The sequence below is a fragment of the Poeciliopsis prolifica genome, unplaced genomic scaffold (assembly GCF_027474105.1).
Source record: "Poeciliopsis prolifica strain line A6 unplaced genomic scaffold, Auburn_PproV2 SCAFFOLD069, whole genome shotgun sequence".
NCBI classification, from domain to species: Eukaryota; Metazoa; Chordata; class Actinopteri; order Cyprinodontiformes; family Poeciliidae; genus Poeciliopsis; species Poeciliopsis prolifica.
Window position 1 is genome coordinate 1,550,001 of NW_026562444.1, and position 17,046 is coordinate 1,567,046.

The 17,046-nt window shown below is 44.8% G+C and overlaps 1 pseudogene; it reads right to left on the bottom strand.

Annotated features, from left to right (window-relative positions):
- Nucleotides 1-257: 257 nt before the first annotated feature.
- Nucleotides 258-1,465, bottom strand: LOC129351664 (uncharacterized; annotated as a pseudogene).
- Between the last annotated feature and the right edge of the window lie 15,581 nt (nt 1,466-17,046).

Consider the following 17,046-nt stretch of genomic DNA (forward strand, 5'->3'; position numbering starts at 1 on the left):
TTTATTGTCATTGTGCACAAGCAGATACAGTTTGGGGCTGCAAAATACCTTGCACATAAAGAAACATGGACAACAGAAGGATGGGGGCCAGCAGAGGCAATGAGTTTAAGGTTTGGGGATGTTTATATGCAGGAATTGTGTATGTTTCGTGTTTGCTATACCAATACCTTATGGACCTGCACCCTGACTCATGAGGCCCTAGTGGCTGCTGTGGAGTTTTTGTTCAGGGTTCTGGTGTTTCCTGTCACTGTGGGCTGCAGAGCGCAGTAGTACACAGCAGAGTCTGACAGATGGAGATCCTGGATCGTCAGATTGACTGATTTCTTGTCAGTGTTGAGTTCAGCATCAAATTTGTCTTTTCTGAAATCTGCAGCATTATCTCCTGTTGATGAGAATCGTTTCAGCATGTACTTTGGGAAAACTGTTTTCGTCTTGCTTATACCAGAAAAGGTAAACCGTTGAATAAACACTGGTCTCAAAGGTACATCCCAGAGTCAGTGATTCTCCTGCTGCAGCAGCAACTTCTCCTCCTGTCTGCTTCACTGAGTCTCCTTTACACTCTGGGAAGAACAGAACATGCAGAGGAAGAGACGGATCAATAAAGATGATTGATTAAAGGAGAACAATCAGCAGCTTTAAAGACTCCATGTAGAGGAAACATCTTTGTATCTTACCAGAGAAAAGAGCAGCCAGAATAATCCACAGCCAATGTTCCATCTGTCCAACAAGGTTTAAATCAGCAGGAGAAAGCAGCTGATGTTCAACATTCAGTCTGACTATTGTTCTCTTCACAGCACCACTTCTTATTGACACAATGCTGGAGCACAGAGCACAAGGAGAGCGCCGCCTACTGGAGCATGGCGCCCTCTAGTGGCTGCTGTGCAGTACTGCAGGTTTTTGTGGATTAACAGGGAGTGAGGCCCTCTAGTGGCTGCTGTGCAGTACTGCAGGTTTTAGTGGATTAACAGTGAGTGAGGCCCTCTAGTGGCTGCTGTGCAGTACTGCAGGTTTTTGTTCAGGGTTCTGGTGTTTCCTGTCACTGTGGGCCTCACAGCGCAGTAGTACACAGCAGAGTCTGTCACTGCAGCAGAGGAGATCGTCATGGACATTTCTTCTTTGCTTCCTATAAATGTCATCCTGTCCAGATGTTCTGCTTCACCTGAAGTTGAGTGAGACTTCAGGAACTCTGGATGTTTTCCTGGATTTTGTCGATACCAGAATAAATAATTAGCTGAACCTTTGGAGTAACTGCAGGTCAGAGTAACAGAGCTGCCCTCTGAACTGAACTCCTCAGTCTTTGCTGCAGTGAGTTGTTGGCAGTTTACACCTGAAGGAAGAAAGAACTGATGTAAGTGAAGAACAACAAGGATGAGATTATTCTCTGAAAGACTCCAACCAACCTGATCCAGTGATCAGAACCAGCAGAGTGAATCCAGATGTGAGCAGAGACAGCATGTTGAGCAGAGTTAATGTTGGAGAGTTGAGCTGAAGGAGGAAGTTTGAGTCTTTAGAGTTCAGGAACAGACCAGCTCCTCCTCCTCCTCTTTGTCCTCCTCCTCCTCTTCATCCTCCTCTTCTTCATCCTCCTCCTCTTCATCCTCCTCCTCCTCTTTTTCCTCCTCCTCCTCTTCATCCTCCTCCTCTTCATCCTCCTCCTCTTCATCCTCCTCCTCCTCTTTGTCCTCCTCCTCCTCTTCATCCTCCTCCTCTTCATCCTCCTCCTCTTCATCCTCCTCCTCTTCATCCTCTTCATCCTCTTCATCCTCCTCTTCCTCCTCTTCCTCCTCTTCCTCCTCCTCCTCCTCCTCTTCCTCCTCCTCCTCTTCATCCTCCTCCTCCTCTTCATCCTCCTCCTCCTCCTCTTCATCCTCCTCCTCCTCTTCATCCTCCTCCTCTTCCTCCTCTTCCTCTTCTTCCTCCTCCTCCTCTTCATCCTCCTCTTCCTCCTCCTCCTCTTCATCCTCCTCCTCCTCCTCTTCATCCTCCTCCTCCTCTTCATCCTCCTCATCTTCCTCCTCTTCCTCTTCTTCCTCCTCCTCCTCTTCATCCTCCTCTTCCTCCTCCTCCTCTTCATCCTCCTCTTCCTCCTCCCCCTCTTCATCCTCCTCCTCCTCCTCCTCCTCCTCCTCCCCTTTTCATGCTCCTCCTCCTCTTCATCCTCCTCTTCCTCCTCCTCCTCTTCATCCTCCTCCTCCCCCTCTTCATCCTCCTCCTCCTCCTCTTCCTCCTCCTCTTCCTCTACCTCCTCCTCCTCCTCCTCCTCCCCCTCTTCATCCTCCTCCTCCTCCTCCTCCTCCTCCTCCTTCTCCTCCTCCTCCTCCTTTTCCTCCTCCCCCTTTTCATCCTCCTCCTCCTCTTCATCCTCCTTGTCCTCCTCCTCCTCCTCCCCCTCTTCATCCTCCTCCTCCTCTTCCTCCTCTCCTCCTCCTCCTTCTTCTCCTCCTCTCAGCTTCAGCTGGTTTTAAAGTTCTCAGTATCAAACCGTTACGCTGGTTTCTATGAAACAAACTGTTGACGGTTTATTATTTACTAAAATGCTGGATGGTTGACAATTCTTCCAACTAAATTCTGATAATCAAAGGTTTAAATTTGTTCCATATTGTTTCCTGGTTGAAATAAAACATTGAGACTTAACATTAAGGAAGTTATACAAGAATCTGAAATTATATTCAATTTAATAATAAAGAAGGCAGGCTCACAAATGTGCATAAAAAATCTATACTCCAGCTCTTAGTTTATGTATTCATTGTCAGTCAGTTTAATAGATGAACTGTGACCTTTCCCCAAACTTGTCGAGCTTTGGGTTTGAGGATACAGAAATGTCACCTGGAGGTGGCGGGTGGTGGGCGCAGGCGAGTGAATGAATGAACAAAACACCTGGCAGCAATACGGGATATTTATGGCACCTTCGTTCATCACATTCAGAAACTACCAGCCATTAGCCACCATGATGCTCCACCTCCCTTTTGTTCAGACCAGGATGATATAAAACTTATTATGCGGTTCATTGTAAAGCTACATCTGGAGCCGCCCGCCGTGTTCAGTCCGTCCTCTACCTGCATCAATACTCCTGCAGCTCTTCCCACTGTTTGCTCTGAACCAGCAGCTCCGAGGAGAAAAGCTGCCGGACTCCAGGCAGCGCACCCGTCATTTTAAGGATGTTTATTGGTCCCCAAAAAGATGAAAACCTGGATATTATCATCGATCAATAAAATCCCTCAGGCTGAACTTGAAAATTTGAGGTTATGCTGCTAACACTTGGCTTTCACCAACAACTCAGAGAAGTCAGAGCTCCATGTAAAACTAATAATGTCCCCGCTGGAACACAGTGCTAAATAATAAAACATGAATTAGTGAAGCTCCACAGCAGGTAAATTTTTTCTGGAGGAATTTTAATAATCAAGGAACTCGAGTCATTCAAGGAATCGTTTAAGACCTAATTGGGATTTTATTAGAATTGATTCACTGTTCACAGTTCTATATCAGCAGGTTAGTCACAGCTAGCTTAACTGCTGTTAGCTTATGAAAACAGAAAATTTCCTAAAACCTTTAGGGCAGATTTTTGTGACTTAGTTTCAAGAAAGGGAAGAGAAAATACCCATAAGAGTGAAGCTGTTCATCCTGGGCTACTGGGTGATTATAAAGTGGTATAAAGTGGAACTGGTAAAGTTTACAGGAAAAAAATTTACAAGTTCAGCCTCTGGTTAGCTTTAACTGCACCAAGGTTACCTCATTCTTTACTTCTGCCAAGGACCTGGTCAGGTGATTTTCATCTTTCTCCCAGTCCATTGGAACTCTTAACATCCTGTCCTGGTTGTGAAGTGGCGACCTAATTGAAGAGGTAACATAACTTGTTCTGAGAGCTTTTTTCCCATGATACAGTCAGAATGCCTTTATTGTCATTGTGCACAAGCAGATACAATTTGGGGCTGCAAAATACCTCTGCACATAAAGAAACATGGACAACAGAAGGATGGGGGCCAGCAGAGGCAATGAGTTTAAGGTTTGGGGATGTTTATATGCAGGAATTGTGTATGTTTCGTGTTTGCTATACCAATACCTTATGGACCTGCACCCTGACTCATGAGGCCCTCTAGTGGCTGCTGTGGAGTTTTGTTCAGGGTTCTGGTGTTTCCTGTCACTGTGGGCTGCAGAGCGCAGTAGTACACAGCAGAGTCTGACAGATGGAGATCCTGGATCGTCAGATTGACTGATTTCTTGTCAGTGTTGAGTTCAGCATCAAATTTGTCTTTTCTGAAATCTGCAGCATTATCTCCTGTTGATGAGAATCGTTTCAGCATGTACTTTGGGAAACTGTTTTCGTCTTGCTTATACCAGAAAAGGTAAACCGTTGAATAAACACTGGTCTCAAAGGTACATCCCAGAGTCAGTGATTCTCCTGCTGCAGCAGCAACTTCTCCTCCTGTCTGCTTCACTGAGTCTCCTTTACACTCTGGGAAGAACAGAACATGCAGAGGAAGAGACGGATCAATAAAGATGATTGATTAAAGGAGAACAATCAGCAGCTTTAAAGACTCCATGTAGAGGAAACATCTTTGTATCTTACCAGAGAAAAGAGCAGCCAGAAATAATCCACAGCCAATGTTCCATCTGTCCAACAAGGTTTAAATCAGCAGGAGAAAGCAGCTGATGTTCAACATTCAGTCTGACTATTGTTCTCTTCACAGCACCACTTCTTATTGACACAATGCTGGAGCACAGAGCACAAGGAGAGCGCCGCCTACTGGAGCATGGCGCCCTCTAGTGGCTGCTGTGCAGTACTGCAGGTTTTTGTGGATTAACAGGGAGTGAGGCCCTCTAGTGGCTGCTGTGCAGTACTGCAGGTTTTAGTGGATTAACAGTGAGTGAGGCCCTCTAGTGGCTGCTGTGCAGTACTGCAGGTTTTTGTTCAGGGTTCTGGTGTTTCCTGTCACTGTGGCCTCACAGCGCAGTAGTACACAGCAGAGTCTGTCACTGCAGCAGAGGAGATCGTCATGGACATTTCTTCTTTGCTTCCTATAAATGTCATCCTGTCCAGATGTTCTGCTTCACCTGAAGGTGAGTGAGACTTCAGGAACTCTGGATGTTTTCCTGGATTTTGTCGATACAGAATAAATAAGTAGCTGAACCTTTGGAGTAACTGCAGGTCAGAGTAACAGAGCTGCCCTCTGAACTGAACTCCTCAGTCTTTGCTGCAGTGAGTTGTTGGCAGTTTACACCTGAAGGAAGAAAGAACTGATGTAAGTGAAGAACACAAGGATGAGATTATTCTCTGAAAGACTCCAACCAACCTGATCCAGTGATCAGAACCAGCAGAGTGAATCCAGATGTGAGCAGAGACAGCATGTTGAGCAGAGTTAATGTTGGAGAGTTGAGCTGAAGGAGGAAGTTTGAGTCTCTTTAGAGTTCAGGAACAGACCAGCTCCTCCTCTTCATCCTCCTCCTCCTCTTTGTCCTCCTCCTCCTCTTCATCCTCCTCCTCTTCATCCTCCTCCTCTTCCTCCTCCTCCTCCTCTTTGTCCTCCTCCTCCTCTCCTCTTCATCCTCCTCCTCTTCATCCTCCTCCTCTTCATCCTTCCTCCATCCTCTCATCCTCTTCTCTCTCTTCCTCCTCCCTCCTCCCTTCCTCCTCCTCCTCTTCATCCTCCTCCTCCTCTTCATCCTCCTCCTCCTCCTCTTCATCCTCCTCCTCCTCTTCATCCTCCTCATCTTTCTCCTCTTCCTCTTCTTCCTCCTCCTCCTCTTCATCCTCCTCTTCCTCCTCCTCCTCTTCATCCTCCTCCTCCTCCTCTTCATCCTCCTCCTCCTCTTCATCCTCCTCATCTTCCTCCTCTTCCTCTTCTTCCTCCTCCTCCTCTTCATCCTCCTCTTCCTCCTCCTCCTCTTCATCCTCCTCTTCCTCCTCCTCCTCTTCATCCTCCTCCTCCTCCTCCTCCTCCTCCTCCTCCTCTTCATCCTCCTCCTCCTCTTCATCCTCCTCTTCCTCCTCCTCCTCTTCATCCTCCTCCTCCTCCTCTTCATCCTCTCCTCCTCCTCTTCCTCCTCCTCTTCCTCTTCCTCCTCCTCCTCCTCCTCCCCCTCTTCATCCTCCTCCTCCTCCTCCTTCTCCTCCTCCTTCTCCTCCTCCTCCTCCTTTTCCTCCTCCCCTTTTCATCCTCCTCCTCCTCTTCATCCTCCTTGTCCTCCTCCTCCTCCTCCCCCTCTTCATCCTCCTCCTCCTCTTCCTCCTCCTCCTCCTCCTCCTTCTTCTCCTCCTCTCAGCTTCAGCTGGTTTTAAAGTTCTCAGTATCAAACCGTTACGTGGTTTCTATGAAACAAACTGTTGACGGTTTATTATTTACTAAAATGCTGGATGGTTGACAATTTCTTCCAACTAAATTCTGATAATCAAAGGTTTAAATTTGTTCCATATTGTTTCCTGGTTGAAATAAAACATTGAGACTTAACATTAAGGAAGTTATACAAGAATCTGAAATTATATTCAATTTAATAATAAGAAGGCAGGCTCACAAATGTGCATAAAAAATGTCTATACTCCAGCTCTTAGTTTATGTATTCATTGTCAGTCAGTTTAATAGATGAACTGTGACCTTTCCCAAACTTGTCGAGCTTTGGGTTTGAGGATACAGAAATGTCACCTGGAGGTGGCGGGTGGTGGGCGCAGGCGAGTGAATGAATGAACAAAACACCTGGCAGCAATACGGGATATTTATGGCACCTTCGTTCATCACATTCAGAAACTACCAGCCATTAGCCACCATGATGCTCCACCTCCCTTTTGTTCAGACCAGGATGATATAAAACTTATTATGCGGTTCATTGTAAAGCTACATCTGGAGCCGCCGCCGTGTTCAGTCCGTCCTCTACCTGCATCAATACTCCTGCAGCTCTTCCCACTGTTTGCTCTGAACCAGCAGCTCCGAGGAGAAAAGCTGCCGGACTCCAGGCAGCGCACCCGTCATTTTAAGGATGTTTATTGGTCCCCAAAAAGATGAAAACCTGGATATTATCATCGATCAATAAAATCCCCTCAGGCTGAACTTGAAAATTTGAGGTTATGCTGCTAACACTTGGCTTTCACCAACAACTCAGAGAAGTCAGAGCTCCATGTAAAACTAATAATGTCCCCGCTGGAACACAGTGCTAAATAATAAAACATGAATTAGTGAAGCTCCACGCAGGTAAATTTTTCTGGAGGAATTTTAATAATCAAGGAACTCGAGTCATTCAAGGAATCGTTTAAGACCTAATTGGGATTTTATTAGAATTGATTCACTGTTCACAGTTCTATATCAGCAGGTTAGTCACAGCTAGCTTAACTGCTGTTAGCTTATGAAAACAGAAAATTTCCTAAAACCTTTAGGGCAGATTTTTGTGACTTAGTTTCAAGAAAGGGAAGAGAAAATACCCATAAGAGTGAAGCTGTTCATCCTAGGCTACTGGGTGATTATAAAGTGGTATAAAGTGGAACTGGTAAAGTTTACAGGAAAAAAATTTACAAGTTCAGCCTCTGGTTAGCTTTAACTGCACCAAGGTTACCTCATTCTTTACTTCTGCCAAGGACCTGGTCAGGTGATTTTCATCTTTCTCCCAGTCCATTGGAACTCTTAACATCCTGTCCTGGTTGTGAAGTGGCGACCATAATTGAAGAGGTAACATAACTTGTTCTGAGAGCTTTTTTCCCATGATACAGTCAGAATGCCTTTATTGTCATTGTGCACAAGCAGATACAATTTGGGGCTGCAAAATACCTCTGCACATAAAGAAACATGGACAACAGAAGGATGGGGGCCAGCAGAGGCAATGAGTTTAAGGTTTGGGGATGTTTATATGCAGGAATTGTGTATGTTTCGTGTTTGCTATACCAATACCTTATGGACCTGCACCCTGACTCATGAGGCCCTCTAGTGGCTGCTGTGGAGTTTTTGTTCAGGGTTCTGGTGTTTCCTGTCACTGTGGGCTGCAGAGCGCAGTAGTACACAGCAGAGTCTGACAGATGGAGATCCTGGATCGTCAGATTGACTGATTTCTTGTCAGTGTTGAGTTCAGCATCAAATTTGTCTTTTCTGAAATCTGCAGCATTATCTCCTGTTGATGAGAATCGTTTCAGCATGTACTTTGGGAAACTGTTTTCGTCTTGCTTATACCAGAAAAGGTAAACCGTTGAATAAACACTGGTCTCAAAGGTACATCCCAGAGTCAGTGATTCTCCTGCTGCAGCAGCAACTTCTCCTCCTGTCTGCTTCACTGAGTCTCCTTTACACTCTGGGAAGAACAGAACATGCAGAGGAAGAGACGGATCAATAAAGATGATTGATTAAAGGAGAACAATCAGCAGCTTTAAAGACTCCATGTAGAGGAACATCTTTGTATCTTACCAGAGAAAAGAGCCAGAATAATCCACAGCCAATGTTCCATCTGTCCAACAAGGTTTAAATCAGCAGGAGAAAGCAGCTGATGTTCAACATTCAGTCTGACTATTGTTCTCTTCACAGCACCACTTCTTATTGACACAATGCTGGAGCACAGAGCACAAGGAGAGCGCCGCCTACTGGAGCATGGCGCCCTCTAGTGGCTGCTGTGCAGTACTGCAGGTTTTTGTGGATTAACAGGGAGTGAGGCCCTCTAGTGGCTGCTGTGCAGTACTGCAGGTTTTAGTGGATTAACAGTGAGTGAGGCCCTCTAGTGGCTGCTGTGCAGTACTGCAGGTTTTTGTTCAGGGTTCTGGTGTTTCCTGTCACTGTGGGCCTCACAGCGCAGTAGTACACAGCAGAGTCTGTCACTGCAGCAGAGGAGATCGTCATGGACATTTCTTCTTTGCTTCCTATAAATGTCATCCTGTCCAGATGTTCTGCTTCACCTGAAGGTGAGTGAGACTTCAGGAACTCTGGATGTTTTCCTGGATTTTGTCGATACCAGAATAAATAGTAGCTGAACCTTTGGAGTAACTGCAGGTCAGAGTAACAGAGCTGCCCTCTGAACTGAACTCCTCAGTCTTTGCTGCAGTGAGTTGTTGGCAGTTTACACCTGAAGGAAGAAAGAACTGATGTAAGTGAAGAACAACAAGGATGAGATTATTCTCTGAAAGACTCCAACCAACCTGATCCAGTGATCAGAACCAGCAGAGTGAATCCAGATGTGAGCAGAGACAGCATGTTGAGCAGAGTTAATGTTGGAGAGTTGAGCTGAAGGAGGAAGTTTGAGTCTCTTTAGAGTTCAGGAACAGACCAGCTCCTCCTCCTCCTCTTCATCCTCCTCCTCCTCTTCATCCTCCTCTTCTTCATCCTCCTCTTCATCCTCCTCCTCCTCTTCGTCCTCCTCCTCCTCTTCATCCTCCTCCTCTTCATCCTCCTCCTCTTCATCCTCCTCCTCCTCTTCGTCCTCTCCTCCTCTTCATCCTCCTCCTCTTCATCCTCCTCCTCTTCATCCTCCTCCTCTTCATCCTCTTCATCCTCTTCATCCTCCTCTTCCTCCTCTTCCTCCTCTCTCCTCCCTCCTCCTCCTCTTCCTCCTCCTCTTCATCCTCCTCCTCCTCTTCATCCTCCTCCTCCTCTTCATCCTCCTCATCTTCTCCTCTTCCTCTTCTTCCTCCTCCTCCTCTTCATCCTCCTCTTCCTCCTCCTCCTCTTCATCCTCTCCTCCTCCTCTTTCTCCTCCTCCTCTTCATCCTCCTCATCTTTCTCCTCTTCCTCTTCTTCCTCCTCCTCCCTCTTCATCCTCCTCTTCCTCCTCCTCTCTTCATCCTCCTCTTCCTCCTCCCCCCTCTTCATCCTCCTCCTCCTCCTCCTGCTCCTCCTCCCCCTTTTCATGCTCCTCCTCCTCTTCATCCTCCTCTTCCTCCTCCTCCTCTTCATCCTCCTCCTCCCCTCTTCATCCTCCTCCTCCCCTCTTCCTCCTCCTCTTCCTCTCCCTCCTCCTCCTCCTCCTCCCCCTCTTCCTCCTCCTCCTCCTCCTCCTTCTCCTCCTCCTTCTCCTCCTCCTCCTCCTTTTCCTCCTCCCCCCTTTTCATCCTCCTCCTCCTCTTCATCCTCCTTGTCCTCCTCCTCCTCCTCCCCTCTTCCTCCTCCTCCTCCTCTTCCTCCTCCTCCTCCTCCTCCTTCTTCTCCTCCTCTCAGCTTCAGCTGGTTTTAAAGTTCTCAGTATCAAACCGTTACGCTGGTTTCTATGAAACAAACTGTTGACGGTTTATTATTTACTAAAATGCTGATGGTTGACAATTTCTTCCAACTAAATTCTGATAATCAAAGGTTTAAATTTTTCCATATTGTTTCCTGTTGAAATAAAACATTGAGACTTAACATTAAGGAAGTTATACAAGAATCTGAAATTATATTCAATTTAATAATAAGAGGCAGGCTCACAAATGTGCATAAAAAATGTCTATACTCCAGCTCTTAGTTTATGTATTCATTGTCAGTCAGTTTAATAGATGAACTGTGACCTTTCCCCAAACTTGTCGAGCTTTGGGTTTGAGGATACAGAAATGTCACCTGGAGGTGCGGGTGGGCGCAGGCGAGTGAATGAATGAACAAAACACCTGGCAGCAATACGGGATATTTATGGCACCTTCGTTCATCACATTCAGAAACTACCAGCCATTAGCCACCATGATGCTCCACCTCCCTTTTGTTCAGACCAGGATGATATAAAACTTATTATGCGGTTCATTGTAAAGCTACATCTGGAGCCGCCCGCCGTGTTCAGTCCGTCCTCTACCTGCATCAATACTCCTGCAGCTCTTCCCACTGTTTGCTCTGAACCAGCAGCTCCGAGGAGAAAAGCTGCCGGACTCCAGGCAGCGCACCCGTCATTTTAAGGATGTTTATTGGTCCCCAAAAGATGAAAACCTGGATATTATCATCGATCAATAAATCCCCTCAGGCTGAACTTGAAAATTTGAGGTTATGCTGCTAACACTTTGGCTTTCACCACAACTCAGAGAAGTCAGAGCTCCATGTAAAACTAATAATGTCCCCGCTGGAACACAGTGCTAAATAATAAAACATGAATTAGTGAAGCTCCCACGCAGGTAAATTTTTCTGGAGGAATTTTAATAATCAAGGAACTCGAGTCTTCAAGGAATCGTTTAAGACCTAATTGGGATTTTATTAGAATTGATTCACTGTTCACAGTTCTATCAGCATTAGTCAAGCTAGCTTAACTGCTGTTAGCTTATGAAAACAGAAAATTTCCTAAAACCTTTAGGGCAGATTTTTGTGACTTAGTTTCAAGAAAGGGAAGAGAAAAATACCCATAAGAGTGAAGCTGTTCATCCTGGGCTACTGGGTGATTATAAAGTGGTATAAAGTGAACTGGTAAAGTTTACAGGAAAAAAATTTACAAGTTCAGCCTCTGGTTAGCTTTAACTGCACCAAGGTTACCTCATTCTTTACTTCTGCCAAGGACCTGGTCAGGTGATTTTCATCTTTCTCCCAGTCCATTGGAACTCTTAACATCCTGTCCTGGTTGTGAAGTGGCGACCATAATTGAAGAGGTAACATAACTTGTTCTGAGAGCTTTTTCCCATGATACAGTCAGAATGCCTTTATTGTCATTGTGCACAAGCAGATACAGTTTGGGGCTGCAAAATACCTCTGCACATAAAGAAAACATGGACAGAAGATGGGGCCAGCAGAGGCAATGAGTTTAAGGTTTGGGGATGTTTATATGCAGGAATTGTGTATGTTTCGTGTTTGCTATACCAATACCTTATGGACCGCACCCTGACTCATGAGGCCCTCTAGTGGCTGCTGTGGAGTTTGTTCAGGGTTCTGGTGTTTCCTGTCACTGTGGGCTGCAGAGCGCAGTAGTACACAGCAGAGTCTGACAGATGAGATCCTGGATCGTCAGATTGACTGATTTCTTGTCAGTGTTGAGTTCAGCATCAAATTTGTCTTTTCTGAAATCTGCAGCATTATCTCCTGTTGATGAGAATCGTTTCAGCATGTACTTTGGGAAACTGTTTTTCGTCTTGCTTATACCAGAAAAGGTAAACCGTTGAATAAACACTGGTCTCAAGGTACATCCCAGAGTCAGTGATTCTCCTGCTGCAGCAGCAACTTCTCCTCCTGTCTGCTTCACTGAGTCTCCTTTACACTCTGGGAAGAACAGAACATGCAGAGGAAGAGACGGATCAATAAAGATGATTGATTAAAGGAGAACAATCAGCAGCTTTAAAGACTCCATGTAGAGGAAACATCTTTGTATCTTACCAGAGAAAAGAGCAGCCAGAATAATCCACAGCCATGTTCCATCTGTCCAACAAGGTTTAAATCAGCAGGAGAAAGCAGCTGATGTTCAACATTCAGTCTGACTATTGTTCTCTTCACAGCCAGCAGCGGCTCCAGTGTACATGCAGCCCTGAGTAAACACCGCCTTTGTTGAACTCCACCCCCACACACAAACACACTCCTGTTTCAGTGCACGTTTATTCACTTGTACTGACTCCCATCAATTCTATGATCTTGACATTTCCCCTGAGCCACTTAATTCCCACCTTAATCCCACACCTAACTCAAAAATTATGTTTTTATTGTCTGGACATGGCAAAATGTCCTCACAGCTATAAATGTCCAACAATGTCAGTTGTTTGACAAGATTAAGTCCTCATAATGATAGATAAACCACACACACACACACACACACACACACACACATACACACAAACACACACACACACATACACACACACACACACACTCACACACACACACACACACACACACTCTTGAACACCCCCACATGTGCTAAAACAGCAGATTATCCAGTCCTTTACATTTTCTAAATTATTGTGACTGAACATGATTTTTTCCCATTTTCTAACTCCTCAGAATCATTAAGGGCAAAACATCATACAAAGTTCTGTAATTTTAGGTGAACTAGTTTCTTATAAAGAATGTATATGTATTTGTCTGCAATGTCCCTCTGTGACATGTGGAACTGAAAACACCTACAGGAAGGCTAATATAAATAAAAGAAAATTTTTTATCAAACACAAACAGATTTTACGGAAACAAAGCTAATGGAGAGTTTCCCAAGAGCTACAGTCTCTGCATCTCTTCATTGGGTCCAGGCAGCATCCTCAGCTCAGCATATGGCTGAGCTTCGTTATCATTTAAAAGTGATCAGCTGCTTGTTCACAAACAGCCTCATGGTTCATCTATTGGCTGTCCGATATTTGTCCAGAGAGAGACTCTGAGTTCTCCCAGGAATTAACTCAGCTAAACTGAGGGTGTGACTTTGTGTTGCAAGTTGGTGAGTACGAGGAGGAGTGGGATACGCTGATGCACCCAGTCACTGGAGGGCCTTTTCTTTTTAGAGCAAAGAATGAAGCCAAAACTTTCATAACAGTCTTATTCAAAGATTTGGACATACATCCTGATCATACGTACTCATCAGATTAATAGTACCTTTCAAAAATAAACTTCAGCATGTATTAAACATAGAATGAAATATAAATATGTTAAAACAGAAGTTATCTAATTATATAATGTCTTTCACTTGGTGATGGAACTGCTGACAAAGGAACTTTTCAGTCATATTCTAGTTTATGAAATAAGTCTTTTATTCGCTCAATGCTTACAATTTAAAACTGTTTCACAATTTAGAAATTTTTTTTGTAAAGAATTATGAGATTCTGTAACAATCAAAATGTTATTAAACATTTAAAAAATAGAATAAGTAACTTCTTTGTAAACCAAATCAATCAAACTTTTTATTTTTCATATGATTCTGACTCTACAGCTGTCCCTCAATTGGTTGGCAACCCTTTGCTGAATTACCCTTAGCCAGGGGAGCTCAAGTCCAGTCCTGGAGAGCTACTGTCCTGCAACTTTTAGATGCAGCCTTACTCCAGCAGACAGAGATCAGCTATGAACAGGCCTGGTAATGAACCATTCATTTGATTCAGGTGTGTTGGAGCAGGGATGCATCTCATAGTTGCAGGATGGTACTCTCGAGGACTGGACTTGAGCAACCCTGCCCTTAGCAGATGAGCTATAGCTATATTAAAGATATAGTGCAGGGGTGGCAATCCTGGTCATCAAGGGCTGCTGTCCTGCAACTCTTAGATGGCTCCCTGGTCCAACACACCTGAGTCCAAAAGCTCAATCACCTCCTAAATGCAGTCAAGTTCTTCAGAGTCCTGCTAATGACTTCATCATTTCACTCAGGTGTGTTGAAGTGGAGACACATCTAAAAGTTGCAGGAGACCATCCCTCAAGGACCAGCAGTTGCCCACCTCTGAATTAGAGGTGGGCAACTCCTGGTCCTTGAATTTCCCAAGGACCAGGAGGGCAACGCTAACCCTAACAATCAAAGAGATTGTTTTCTCTCTATGTTCAGTTTTTTATATTGCCTCAAACGATCAGACAATCAGACTGAAACCTAATAAGCCATAGAAGCAGGGAGTGTGGCCCTCTAGTGGCTGCTGTGCAGTACTGCAGGTTTTAGTGGGTTAACAGGAGTGAGGCCCTCTAGTGGCCGCTGTGCAGTACTGCAGGTTTTAGTGGATTAACAGGGAGTGAGGCCCTCTAGTGGCTGCTGTGCAGTACTGCAGGTGAGCAGCAGTGTGATGGAGAAGCAGATGGTGGACAGGGTCTGCAGCAGCAGTGGAGTGGAAGGAGCCACTGGGGACCGTTTGACCAGAATCTGAGTGGAACGGAACACAGGAAATCCAGATCTGGAGATCGGTTCAGGTAACCTCAATGAGGAAACAAGGTGGAGGAGCGACACGAAAAGATGCAGAGATCTAGAAGGGCTTGGAGCTTTACCTCTACTGGTTAACACTCGGATGCCAAAGTGCTGCCTTGCAGGTTCTTACATAGAAACCCTGATGAGATGGAAACTAACTGCAGAGAATCGGACCTGCTGCCTCATGAGGCAGATCACGCAAACTGCAGAAAAGGGTTGGAGAATAGATGAACACAAGTCCTGGACCCCATCAGTGAGACATAGGGTCAGATATAAGGTCAGATGTATCATCAGCCAGGAGCCGCAGGATTTTTGGGGGCCTCCATCAGGCCCTGGTTTAGCTCACCTGGTTTAGCTCACCTGGTTTAGCTCACCAGGTTTAGCTCACCAGGTGAGGCGGTCATCTGCCCTCTTTGCCCTTTGAGGTGTGCAGCGCCCCCATCTGTTCTCCCTGTGAAGTTGACACAGTCAGTCCTTTCTTCTGATTGCATTAAATGTCTTGACCTCATTAACTGGAAAGATGAGACCCTTTCCCCACCATTAGTTCAGCTTCCAATCTGCATTGGTACATCAGTTTTGGGAATGATTAACTCCTGAGCCATTTTAAGTGAAGCCAGTCTTAAAGAAACTTTAATCTTGATTCTAGTGGTTTAACAGGAGTGAGGCCCTCTAGTGGCTGCTGTGCAGTACTGCAGGTTTTAGTGGATTAACAGGGAGTGAGGCCCTCTAGTGGCTGCTGTGCAGTACTGCAGGTTTTTGTTCAGGGTTCTGGTGTTTCCTGTCACTGTGGGCGTCACAGCGCAGTAGTACACAGCAGAGTCTGTCACTGCAGCAGAGGAGATCGTCATGGACATTTCTTCTTTGCTTCCTATAAATGTCATCCTGTCCAGATGTTCTGCTTCACCTGAAGTTGAGTGAGACTTCAGGAACTCTGGATGTTTTCCTGGATTTTGTCGATACCAGAATAAATAATAAGCTGAACCTTTGGAGTAACTGCAGGTCAGAGTAACAGAGCTGCCCTCTGAACTGAACTCCTCAGTCTTTGCTGCAGTGAGTTGTTGGCAGTTTACACCTGAAGGAAGAAAGAACTGATGTAAGTGAAGAACAACAAGGATGAGATTATTCTCTGAAAGACTCCAACCAACCTGATCCAGTGATCAGAACCAGCAGAGTGAATCCAGATGTGAGCAAGACAGCATGTTGAGCAGAGTTAATGTTGGAGAGTTGAGCTGAAGGAGGAAGTTTGAGTCTCTTTAGAGTTCAGGAACACACCAGCTCCTCCTCTTCATCCTCCTCCTCTTTGTCCCTCCTCCTCCTCTTCATCCTCCTCCTCATCTTCATCATCCTCCTACTCTTTGTCCTCCTCCTCCTCTTCATCCTCTTCCTCCTCCTCCTCTTCCTCTCAGCTTCAGCTACTTTCTGATGGAAATATGTAATGATTTCAGGACATTCAGAACAATAATTTACATAAAATCCTAAATAAACTTTGATTTCAGGGTTTCCCCCAGTAAACCTGCTCAGCCTGGTGGTCGGTCTCTGAGGCGAACAATTATTGTTCAGTAGAAGTGTAATTACTGGATAATTATATGTTTCTCCAAAACATCACCAGGAAACATTATTTAAGTCCACAATTAGTCTTAAAAACAACAAATCAAAAAATACATTTAAAATTAATGTTACTATTTTCCACTTCTCATTAATCTAAATTAATTCAGCGTCCGTTAGGCCTACAGGGGCCATAAATAGTCCTATTTTAACACAGACCAGATACATAAATGTAGCATTTATTTATTGAGATTTATTCTCTGAGTTCCTGGTGTAAGTTTTAGATCAATAGAATAATATTTAGGGAAAATGCAGAGGGCATGCAGATATTGGCAGTCTATAATGGGCTTTGCCAAAAATGCATCCCCCTGCTAACATGGAGAAATGAAGAGTTAAGAGTGAAATAACCTTTTGTACATAATCACACTTGTTCTATGAAGATTTTTATGAATAGAAGAATATTTGGGGAAAATAAGAGCATGCAAATATCGGCAAGATAATATTTTGCTTTGCCAAAAGATGCATCCCCTGCTAACTTGAAGAAATGAAGGGTTAAGAGGCATTTCACCTTCTCTATGTAATGATTCTTATTCTCTGAGCTCTGCTATAAGTTTCATATCAACAGAACAATAGCCGGGATGCAGATATTGGCAGGCTCAGAAATTAAAATGCATCCCCTCCATTAATAGACGAGAGAGTTCAGGATGATGTGAAATGTTCTATTAACACAGAATCTGTTTTCTAGCTTTAAACTATTATGGTGTTGAAAGAAAAATTGGGGCATTTCAAACTATCCGTGGAAAACATTTT